We start from the raw sequence: 11,698 nt of genomic DNA, 5'->3' as shown, positions 1-11,698 counted from the left end.
TAATCTGTGCGGATTGGGTGCAGTCATCTCTCCGCCCTCGCTTCCGGCTCTGCTTCCTCCACACCCACCTTTCTGAAAATCCCATGTCCTAAACTCAGAGGCCAGACTGCTGTTCTAACAGGTCTAACAGGAAGCCGAGGATAAGAGGATGAAAATACCATTCAGAGAATGATCAGTGGCGCAGGTTCACACATATATATATTATTTTTATATTGCTGCACTGCTTGCTTCACTTAATAGTAGTTACAAGATCTGATGATTCTTTCCAAACCAAAACAAGACCCACAAACATATTGCAGCTGGATAGAAGAATCTCATTGGATGTCTTGTTTTCATGCTCCAGAATAAGTAATTAGAAAGAGAGTGTCTGACACGACTAATATAACCAGATGCAGCACTGTTGTCATCCCTGCAGTGAGCGCTCCACTGCATTAGTGGTTTAACGCTGTGCTTTCTGCTGAAACGACAGTTTTATCAGAATGTACGACTCCGGCTGCAGTTATGAAACGAGAGGAAGGTGAACCACCAGTGTCACCCACACTGAGTATCCTGAAGCTAGCGAGTACTGTAAGACTACAGGTCATCAAAACATTTTTTTCAGAATTTGGCTACAAACTAAAAAAGGTTGTTTCAGCAGAAAGCCCAGAATGTTTTGAGACAAATCTTCGTTTGAGCTAAAAGATAGAACGGCACGCTTTGCCTTATGCAATATCATCAACCAAAAGAAACCGTTCTGCCCGGGGGTCAGAAAGAGGCGGAACAATAAAAGTAATGATCGTGATGTTCACCAACAACAAAATCCACACTCACGTCAGGCTGTCAACAAAGAATTGTATTTTCATAGAACCACCTATCTTCAACAACGTATGTCATTCTTTTGTTACATTTTACACATTACACAACAGACAACGTGACAAGACAGGTTCTGTGAGAGTGAGTAAATGGGGTTAAGCGTGCTGCTGTGCTTGCTTGCAGCCAACAGCGTGCCCACATCAGGGTGCTGCACACATGATGCAAAGTTATTTCTTGTTTGATGTCGGGTTTTACATGCTCTCCCTACACAGTGTCCTGCAGTATCCTCCTGCCTGCTGCTGCGTTCCAAAGCGATTGGGATGTTTCGCGAAAGTTAACTCAGAAGATGTGGAGGACTCAAGAACTAGATGAAAATGAAGGTAGAAGGGACACACAATTACAGTACACACAGTACATTCACACACTATAACGAATAACGAGAGGGCTCTTGTGTAACAGAGAACAATCCTGATACCTCAGGGCAACCATGATGGTGTTGGAGTCTGATAGCTTCGGGCCTGACACCATCCTTTACACACACACACACACGCGCGCACACACACACACACACACACACACACAGTCAGCTGTTACGATCTTCAACCCACTTTCCTTTATAGCTGCTCAAGTTACACCAATAACATACAAAAAAACACACACACACACCTCACTCTGAGGGTTTAAAGCTTAATTTGCTCCTCACAAAGATAGAATACACACCCAGAGATAATAGATGGTGTGCATGGACCAGCCGGTGTAACCCTCGCTAGTATGCTCGGCAAGCCTCCATTCTGCTGCACAGTTCAGTCTTAAGCCTCCACATACATATACATCTATATATAGCGCTATCAGTTCTTATCCCCCTCACACCACTGGCAGGCACGTGGTCTGCACTGCACACACACACTGCGAAAAAGCCAAGGGATCCTCAGATGACCAGCAGAGTAATGACTCAGAAACACTCCAGACGGATTCACATACTGATCATTTGCATGGGCCTTCTTCTATTTCTGTCCAATACATGTAATACATTTTACATGTCTGAAATCTCAGATATGTAAAATGTGCATTACATGTATTGGACACATGTATTTGTATTTGTGCACAATGGCATTCATGTATGCTAACTATTGCATTAACATCTCAAAGCATTGCCATCATATCCTTGGGGTTTTTGTGTTTTTTGATTGGTTGCCAGCCTTGTCTTGAAAAACAAGATAAAAAGTTGATAAATATGCAAATGCTTAAATGTATCATACACACACAGTCTCTAGACATTTGAGAGAATATGTAAACACTATTGTAAGAATCTGTCTTGTTATTGCCAGCTTCCTTTCAGCGACCCAGCTGTCTTTACACCACAGCTGGCCTCAGGGAAAGCAGGTGTGCGAGTGTAAATTGCGTGTTGATTGCTCCACTTCACACAATTATCCTTTAATTTATATGAATACAGAACAGACCGGCCGAGGGAAAATGTTAGCCTCCTCTTGGTTACATCCTTTTTCACGTCAGACACTGCTTGTAGTTGTGTAAAGATGCTAAAAGCTAGAACTGTCTAGAAATAAAGTCAGGAATAAGTGAGTCAAATACTTATATTTCAAGTCCTTACACATCTGAAATAAACCTCAATATGTGACCACTGCAGTCATGAAACCGTTTTTATCTCCCATCATATTCCGTCTGTTGCAAACAGAACTTCATCAAGAGATTCTTGACTCAAACAACATCAAGGCAGACATCACAAACAGCAGCTCATCTCCGCTTTGAGCCTCGAGAAACTGATACATGAGCAGCACAGGAAGATGTCGATTCCTTCACATCTCACAGATGAGATGAGATTATTATTATAATAATATTATTGTGACATGCAGCGCTGCTTTTTGTGTGTATGAAGTGTATTATATGAAGACTGATTACATGCATGAATCGACAATCGTTTTTTGTTCTTGTCTTGGTGTCTAGATGGGGGTGTTTGACAATTTTGAGCTTAATTCATAATTTTATTAAATCACACTATACAGCAGTGGTCGTTGCAGGTACACCTGGCGGAGAACTTTCTAGTTCTTGCATGTGTTTTACAGTGAAAATCAACAGAATATATAGTTATAAGCCTGTAAAATAAACAGTATAAGCATAAGAAATAAACACTTTATAATCCACATTTTGTGTATCTTCAAATGTCTCAGTGTGAAATGCATTTCTTCACCGGCTTTCTTATCTTAGCGAACGCTCTCCAAGCAGAGAGAAATATCTCAGTGAAATAGGAGCATGTGCCACAGGGTAGAGGAGATGATCCTGAAATAATTTGTTTCTTTAAATAACTGAGGGAATAGACGCCCTGAGCTAAACATATATAAACAGCGAGGTCCGTGTCACAATGCAAAACCGAATCCAGACCACAATGATGTGACAAGTAGTTTAACACGAGTGTTTATTTATCCAGGTGTGTGGGAAGTTTAGATGTTTGTCATCATCGGGAAAAAAAGAGGTAAAAAATGTGGTTTATGCAAGAGCCAAATATCCAGAACACACATCACATTGTGAACGGACATCATGTCAAAACCCTGTCATTGAATAATAAATGTTTATTATGGCTTTGATATTATGGCTTTCCTAACAGGGTGGAAATGTATTTATTCAGTAAAGGGGATTAGAAATTCCATCATTTTTTCGTCACGCTGATAGGTCAGAGGATTTAGGATTTGCACGTTTGTCAACCTCTGCACATGAACCAGGAAAACTAAGAATGTGGCCTAACCACACTCCTGGTGGACAAAATAACAGAAACACCTTCCAATATAATGCAATCCAGTCGGACAAGGCTTTAAAATGACCACAAAGGAAGTGTTTTCGCACTACTGTGTTGTGTTGGATTGAATTTTATTGAAGTGCTGCTTCTATAAAAACATAATCACATACTGACCACACATGTGTGATGCCTAATTCAGCGCTGCTCATCTTGTCTGCTTGAAACACCAGCTCGCTGCTACGATGGCAGGGCATAAAAACAGAGAGGCCTGTCTGCTGACTAGCACGTTGCAACACACACATTCATCATGTATAGTCCCTCTGGCAAGGGTGATGTAGTGGATGACTAATGTCGAAGAGTGGTACCTACTCTTGGCTGTCCATACACAGCGGGACTGACTGACTGACATAAGTGCTAAAATTATCAGCTTGCCTGATCTGAGCCAAGCTGGGCAGGAATGTGTCACAGGGACCGCCTGTATCAGCATATCAACACATGTGAACAGACACAGACGCACACAGGTCTACCGACTCTAGCTGCACATCATTACCACAGATGCACGTCTATGGAACAAATCGTGAACAAAGGGGAAACAAATCAGGATTCCCCCACACAGAGATATTCTTAGAGAATTTTCTGTTGGCTAACTGCACTTACAGCGTGGTGACGGGATTCATTTTCAGTCACAGCAGTTTAACTGCCACCACGAAGCTATTTGTTTTACAGCCACATCATCACAGCCTTGGTTCTCTCACTTCCATTCTTAGGAATGAGTCGTAGTACGGAGAACTCAGATTTGCGGTGATCACTTTTTCACTCAAACAGAAACATTCCGTACAAAGGCTGACATCTAAACAGGCCCGCTTGACGTGCGTACATCTCAGGGAGAGTGTATGTCCTTCAAGAAGTAATGATCCAACACATGAGTGAATCATGGATTCCCATCAAGACAGTGAACACAGGAACATTAATAGTACAAGAGATCAGTGAGTGGAACTAATCCATCCTTTAGTTGTGTTTATTTAGAACAATAGCCTCACCTCTCCACTGTCACAGAGAGAGAAATGCTGGTGTTATATAATGCTGAATATCTTCTTTTTTTTGGACCTTTAGATCATAGCTTATAATGAATGAAGCAATACACAAATCTCTGTATTACTACTACAATTGCAAACATAGATGGAGAACAGGCAGCTGCTTCCCTGATCAAGGAATATGCCGTTTCCAAATGACCACAAATGCTTTCCTGTTTCCTGCTAATTGGAATAGAATGAAACACTATGAGAATTGCATGCGAGGGGCGCAGTGGCATAGATGGTTAAAATAGGTAAACCATGCCGTATACCTGGAACTTTTTTTGTGTATTGATTTTGTAACTGCAGTCTCCAAAGCAATTTCTCTCTCACAAAATGTTGAACTGAATTAAAATGGAAAATAATGGGTAAAACAGGAGTATTTTATTCCCAATGTTATATGAAATGCTGAAGAAATGGCACAATATGGCCAGTGCTATTACTGAGCCTCCCTGAGGGATCCGTCTAAATATATCCAACATGACATGACTGCATCTCTCGCCTCAGTCACTAAGCTTTCACCACATTGCTCTCCCTTCACAATGCAAAATAAATATAAAGTTAAATATAGTGTGGACCACAGCCAACAGCCAAAGCAGAAACATGCACTCACATTGAGGGTTCCGGGACAAGAGGATGTCAAATGTGTACATATTGTAAAGCCCTCTGAGGCTAATTTGTAATTTGTGATTTTGGGCTGTACAAAAATAAATTGAATTGAATTGAATTGTTATTCCACATATAAATACCATACATGTGCCAACATCTAAACATATTCAGACCCACTAATTTCATAAAGACTTCACGAGTGCTGCTGCTGTCAGACAACAGCTGTATCTGCAGAATCTGCTTTGATCGGCCTGCCAATGAAGTTTAAATCTTCAACTTAAACATCATGTTGTCTTTGTTACAGAGGGGGAAAAACGTTTGTGCTTCCAAGTGCAGCATAAATTGCACATAAAGCTTCCCATGAAGTGCATAACGTTTAAACTGTGTATGTACTGAAGCCTAAGACATTAAATACAATGCACATAGAAATGGATCAATTTGAAACTGAACATTGAACAAATAAGAGGTTAACCCAACCACAATGATCTTATTACTGGCCACTTCTGAGTTTCACATCTGCAGATAAACTAACAAACATGTGAAGGATAAGTCTAGCATGCCGTTGGAAAAGTTTAGTTTTGTAAAATCAATAAAAAATTTTAATAAAATGAAAAGTAATTGAAGCTATATTAGCCATCCCAGCTTTCACAGCAGAGGGTAATAACACATGACCCTGAGCAGACTCTTACAGCTGTTTCATCTCTCAGAGGAACTCCTGTAGCTTTAAGACTTCACTTCACAAAGTTAAAACTTTGAATTCATCAGTTTGAACTGGACTTGTTTGATGCTGTTTGCCATGAAGAGCCTTATCCCCTCTCTAATGGGCTCATATCAAAGCTGTATAATAAAAACATTTTAAAAATAAAACATTGACATAAATGTAGACACCGGCGTGACTTTGCAGAGTGGAGGAGGAATTATGTTGCTGTTACCCATGGCAACAAAATCACCTTAGAGCTGATTAAGTCTGCAAGGAGGACGAAGAGAGAAGCACACCTTCTCACTCACATACACACACACACACACACACACACACACACACACACACACACACACACACACACACACACACCGTTGTGACAACTGACAACTGTCAAGACTAAAAGGTTTATTACTGCTGGTGTCACATAATTTGTCACGGTGCTAGATGCCACTGTAAGGTTGTCTCTTATCTCTCCCTTGTGTGTGTGTGTGTGTGTGTGTACCAACACACACACACCCTTGTTTACCCTTGCATCATCACAGATGCAAGGGTAAACATAAGTGCACACAAAATTGGCTCCACATCTCCACTTTTATCGATTGCTGCACCAGTTGTTTTGGACTTCAGCATGTGCATCAAGTGAGCTGATAATGCGAGCACATCGACAGCTCTCTGGCAGCCACTGCATCAACACCTATGGCAGTTATGACACAAACGGGGCCGAAAATCCAGTAGTTACAGTATTGGCGGCCATTCAGTTCATCATTCAGTGCGTGGTGAAGTTTACAGCTCTCCTCGCTCATGACTCTCACCCCTCCCATGCAGCTCTAGTGACATTCCTCCCATACCAGCTGGACATTCCATTCTCCGTCTCCCCCCACAGCAACAGGAAGTGCCCCTGGATCACTGTTTCAACCTTTTTTTAAAGTAGTCATGTTGTAGTCATCTCCTGATGACCTCGGTGTCCAGTCTTGTTGGAGTTGTATTCAAATCATCATCAAATTATAATGCTTCGGGGACAAAGTAAGGTTCTGCACACAACACCATCAACTGTATCTTTAGATTACAGCATGGGACCAAAGTGTAGAGCTGGTGAAAGATGAGGTTTAAACCTCCTGAAACCAATATAACTGAGTAATGGCAAACTTTACCAGGTAAAAACAGTCTTGCTTTATGCGTGATGTCAATCGATTCTTGATACTATCCACAGAGTTCTGAAAGGTTTGTCTGGGACTGACAGGTTGTAGAAATTGCATTGTGTGGAATAGCATTGTGAATTATACCAAGTTGCACGAAGCAATTGTGCTCTCTGAAAGATTTTTGTTTCATTGATTCAATAAAACAAGCTCTCACCCCAGTTTTTTCATGCTCAATGCAAGCAGTACAAACTTTTTTAATGCAGCACGAAGCCAACAATAACTACTTTGAGTGTCCCCCAGCCTGTCTAACTGCAGCCTGTCTCGCCAATCATTTCTAATCCCAGTCAGTTCAGCCTCACAGAGGGTATCTCGCACACACAGACAGGACATATTCTCAGGTTATGCTGCACAGCACAAACCCATCATAGGCCAGCAAATGGCCTGCGGCATTGGCTTGCATACAGACAACACTGGGTGTATGCGTCCACCAGTGGGAGGGAGGGGAAACAGGAGACAGGCATGGAGTGGAGAGAGGGAGGCGCGAGAGGAGGAAAGGCTCGCACCCTCTGCCAAGGGGAGAAGGGTGCGAGATGGAAATAGTGGAGGGTGAAGGAATGAGCGCTGGCACACAGTCAGGATGGCACGAAAGAGCGAGTGGCAGAGAGAGAGAGAGATTACTTACAGCAGGTTCGTGACGGATGAAGGAGAGGTACAAGGAAGTTTCAGCACGCTCTCCTCCAAAGGGAGCGATATCCTTCCACAACATCCAACATCGCCCAAAAAGGCACTTCACACAGAGAGTCTACTGAGGGAGGCAGGAACGTGTGTGTGTGTGTATGAGTGGGATCAAGAACTGGCTTTAACGCATGTATGTGTGTGCTAGCAGGAGGGAAAACGACTGAGGGGCAGAGACAGAGAGAACGAGAGAGAGAGAGAGAGAGAGAGAGAGAGAGAGAGAGAGAGAGAGAGAGAGAGAGAGAGAGAGAGAGAGAGAGAGAGACTCTTAGGAGGCAAGAGATAGAGAGAGATTGTATGAGCTGACTGGCTGGAGTAGAAATGGGAGGGGGTTGGATTGACCAATAGTGTAGGAGATGAGCAGAGTGAAGGAGAGATAGCAACAAAGAGATGGAGCATCATCTTTTTTATTCCTGTCCGCACTCTCCTTTACCTCTCCTGACTCTCTCGCTCTCTCTCTCTTTTTGATTATGTGTAAAGAGAATAAAGTCCAAAATATCAAACTGAAAATTGCTGATGCCTGATAAGCGAAAATGGGAGTCAGTCAGTGTTATAAACAGAAAAGGCAACCAAGTCTATCACTCTTCCTCTTTCCCTCGCACACACATAGTGCAGGTGGAGGGTAGCGGATCAGAGGAAAGGGAGATCAATTACTGAATCCTGTTGTGAATGCAAACAATTGTGAAGATAAAGGTGGAGCTCAGCTTAAAATGGAGATGCAACAGCCAATGGAGGGTTCAGGTTCTTCTCAAGGACAACAAACCATGTAGTAAAGTTTCCGTCTGTCATTTAGAGCGTGGGACAGTGGAGAAAACACAGTGGTAAAGAGAGGACGTAACAGTCAAGTGTATGGACAGGAAAAGTGTGACAGTGGAATTTGTAATATCTGTGTGTGTGTGTGTGTGTGTGTGTGTGTGTGTGTGTGTGGACAGCATGAGCACCGTCCTCCTTGCAAGTGTGCTTATGTGCATGTGCAAGGGGGCGGGGACCAGACCATCTTTTACTGCGGGAGCACCATGTTGCCATGGAGACTGCATCCAGTGCAGCAGAACACGCAGATGGCTTCTCTCTCTCCCTCTCCCTCTCTCTCTCCCCCCCTGTCTCCCTCTCTATCACTCTCTCCCTCTCCCTGAAACAGTCCAGTTAGCCTCTCATCCCTGGCCAGCAAATCATAAAACCTGGTGTCTGTGCAGGTTTTGAAAACCCCTCCAGGTACAACAAACAGGCCAAATACTGCTAGAGGATTATTTACCCAAAAAATATCTAATATATTTAAATGTGTATGTATATAGCACACTAACTGCGTAATATATCCATTAAATGAATAACCACTTCCTTCATGCTGAAAAACAACACTTCTTTAAGAGTAAGTTAAAATGGTTTACCATTATGCTACCACTCAAATAGTGATAGTAAGAATACACTTTCTTTTCCCCAAATCACCACTCAAAAACCCATTATTAGCTGGATGACAGCGGACTTTCAGCTAAGTGGTAGATCATGTCTTAGATGGATTTTATAATCCAGCGAAACCCTTGTGGATGTGGTCAGATGGGTATTAGTTGTGGGAGAGCAGCCTGAGAATCACGCGGTAATGGAGCTTTGGCTGCTGCAGCAGTGGTGTGTGGGGGAGGCTGTATAAACTGGATGTTTCCATACAGCAAGAACAAGAATTAAGATCTTCTGCTTTAGTATAGATGCAGAATACACACCGATTGCAGTCGCTAACGCAATATCAACTGCAGCACACATTTTCTTCTTTCTTGTGTTGTGTTGTCCAGCTACAGAACAAACGCACACAGACAGGCACACAAGTCTTCTTGCTTAGTTACTGCCAAGCTCCTATGACCTTTAACAATTGACTTCAGCAAACCAACCGCTGATGACAAACCACAAACAGTCGGAGCCCCAATTTGCAAACGAGGAAGTCACATGCAGACTGAGACCCCTGCTTTAATCCCTCTTTCCAGTTTACCTGCTAAATATTTTGATTGAGAAAAAAGGAAATCTGGCTTTGTGGTGCGATACCAAAAAGAAGCGATATAAAACAATTGGATGGAAAAGACATACACATTGACATCATCACCATCCGTTCACCTCGGCTACGATGTGACATTTACCCAGTTCATCAATTTGCTGTGCGCCGCTCCAACTCCCTGACATTTAAACCCATCTCATCAGCGCCGACGGAAAACAGCATGCATCCCAATCAGAGCGACTTCAGATGTGGCAGGAAGGACATTAATGTCAGCACTGAGCAACCCTACCTGTTAGGCCCTAAGCCTATTTTTGGCATTTGCTCGAAAATAAATTGCATACCCATACTAAAAAGACTAATTCTGCAACTACAAGGTCTATTTTAATAATTGATGCTATAATAAAAGGGGAACACTTGTCAGATTTGTTCAGATGTGTAAATATCTGTGTATATGTTACTGGTTAATAGTAAATGAAGATGGCACACAGGTCAAATTGAAAATGTTAGGTTCGCCTAAAGAAAACCCCACTTTTATTGATATTATTTATTTGAAATAATGCAGCTGAAAGCCTAACAACTCTCCCAAATCATTGCACAACATGTGAACAATCTCTCTGCAAAGTCTTTACTTTGATTAAGTGAAGCAGAACAAAATTAGAGATGTTTTAGTCCAGAGAGTTTAGGCGAGGTTATCAAAATGTGCATTTGGGCACATTTGGGCACCACGTGTGCCATTTGAATTTTCTCATGTATCAAACTACATATTTCACTTGTATATTACTTATGATGTACATCCAAATCCAGCAGCTTTTGGCTTTTTTTTTTTTTTGGAAAATTCAACCAGACATCTATATTTTCCCATTAAAAAACCCCCCACAAATCAACTGAATGATGAATCCAAATGAAACGGATTTTATTTGAGCAAACTGTAAAAAACAAAACCGTAAAAACACAGGTAAAACCAATACAAAAATAAAAACCAAAATTCTCCGTTATGCCGTTACATAAAAACTCTCAGGAAAAACTCTCATCAGAATGTCATTGTCCAGTGTGCCACAGCTGGAAGCAGTTATTTTTGGGGTTGAGGCAGAGGGGAACATTACACCTTGAGCAATAACTGGATGTCTTTACCCTCGGCATTCCTGCATCGTGGCATCTCTTACAAAATTTCCTGACCCTTGTTCCCTCGTTCTCATAAAACACGGGCATGCAAATGGTGGAGGATGCAGGTGGGGGCGTGGTGACTGCTAAGCCGCCTGCAAACTCCAGCAATTCCATAGCCAACTGCTCCCTGAAGGCCTTGTGGGTGAAGGGCTTCGTCTGGCTGGAGTCCTGCCTCAACTTGAACAGCTCCTTGTGCAACAGGTAGCTGTTCACAGAAGCGATGTCCACAAAGTGATAAAAAAAAGTCTTGTACCACTTCATCGTCTTGTGGCGGACGCTGTAAAACCCGATCTTTTCTCTTGTGCATTTCCCTTTTCGGTTTACTCTGTTTTAAGATATTGGCATTCCTGCCGACAATATAACTTGCAGGTCTCCCTCCCTCTCTGACTTGGTCCTAGTTTCGCCAGCACCTCACCTCCTTTCTCGTCATGCACGCACACACAGGTCACTTCCAAGTCCTCAGGAGTTGACTCACATGAGATGGTTCTTATGGCACTCAGCATTTTATCACAAAGGCCCGATTGTTCTCTGGCCCTCTCCTTTCACACCAAACAGGTCAGTCGCTGCTGACGAAGTACTCTCCTCCAACTACCAGACTGTTATCTCTGCATGCGTACAAGGCCGTGCTTTGAGCTTGTTTGACCAACAAAGATCCTCGACATTGGAAAGGAGCTTGCATGCTTATATAGCCAAGAGAAAATACTTAACTTCTCGTCAAACTCCTAAAAAAAGAAAGCCCATATATTCCCTGTGCCA

This window comes from Melanostigma gelatinosum (genome assembly GCF_949748355.1).
Source record: "Melanostigma gelatinosum genome assembly, chromosome: 14".
NCBI classification, from domain to species: Eukaryota; Metazoa; Chordata; class Actinopteri; order Perciformes; family Zoarcidae; genus Melanostigma; species Melanostigma gelatinosum.
The sequence above is the reverse complement of the archived record's forward strand: the minus strand, read 5'-3'. Positions refer to the sequence as shown.